Here is a 1,375-nt window from a genome sequence, read left to right as displayed (position 1 = left end):
GTTGTGTTCAAGAAACCAGTCTGAGATGATTCAGGCTTTATGACATGGTGTGTTATCCTGCTGGAAGTAACCATCAGAAGATGGATACACTGTGGTCATGAAGGGATGGACATGGTCAGCAACAATACTCAGGTTGGCTGTGGTGTTGACACAATGCTCAGTTGGTACTTATGGGCCCAAAGTGTCCCAGGAAAATATCCCCCACACCATTGCACCACCAGCCTGAACCATTGAGACAAGGCAGGATGGAGCCATGCTTTTCTGACCCTACCATCTGAATGTCGCAGCAGAAATCGAGACTCATCAGACCAGGCAACGCTTTTCATTCTTCTATTGTCCAGTTTTGGTGAGCCTGTGTGAATTGTAGCCTCAGTTTCCTGTTCTTAGCTGAAAGKAGTGGCACCTGGTGTGGTCTTCTGCTGATGTCGCCCATCCGCTTCAAGGTTCGACATGTTGTGTGTTCAGAGATGCTCTTCTGCCTACCTCGGTTGTAACGAGTGGTTATTTGAGTTACTGTTGCTGTTCTATCAGCTCCTAACAAACTGGCCATTCTCCTCTAGCCTCTGTCATCAACAAGGCATTTGGACCCACAGAAACTGCAGCTCACTATTTTCTCTATTTTCTTTTTTCGGACCATTCTCTGTAAACCCTAGAGATGGTTGTGCGTGAAAATCCCAGTAGATCAGCAGTTTCTGAAATACTTAGACCAGCTTGTTTGGCACCAACAATCATGCCACGTTCAAAGTCACTTAAATAACCTATATTCTCCATTCTGATGCTCGGTTTGAACTGCAGCAGATCATCTTGGCCATGTCTACATGCCTAAATGCATTGAGTTGCTGCCATGTGATTGGCTGATTTGACTTTTGCATTAATGAGCAGTTGGACAGGTGTACCTAATAAAGTGGCCGGTGAGTGTACACAAATATATTAATAATATTTCCTTTACTATCATTGATAGTGTTCATCATTTTTACATAATCAGAACTTACTGTTTGTTATTTTGCCAACATATACAGTAATACTAAATCCAGACTCTTGCCCATTCTGGTTAGCCCCACCTTTGCTACGGCAGATCACACGGTCACGTGACCAACACTCACACCAGCTGTATTGTAGAACCTCCATGTTTAAAACAGAACTCAGTATCTCCCTGTAGCTCCCGTTGCCCATGACCATAAAAGGCGACACTTAGCAGAGGCTCGTTTTTCTAAGTTTGACCTCATAAATGTCACATTAGTCTCCATCTGTCACATAAAACTCCCAAACTGAAAACTGCTCTTTGAGCCAAAAGGACAGTAATTTGTGTTTTCCTTTTTTTTTTTTTTTTTTTTTCCGTCTGAGAACATGGACAGCACAGTGGCACACAGGAAGG

This window comes from Austrofundulus limnaeus, unplaced genomic scaffold (assembly GCF_001266775.1).
Source record: "Austrofundulus limnaeus strain Quisiro unplaced genomic scaffold, Austrofundulus_limnaeus-1.0 Scaffold188, whole genome shotgun sequence".
Classification (NCBI taxonomy): Eukaryota; Metazoa; Chordata; class Actinopteri; order Cyprinodontiformes; family Rivulidae; genus Austrofundulus; species Austrofundulus limnaeus.
This window is presented reverse-complemented; position numbering follows the sequence as displayed.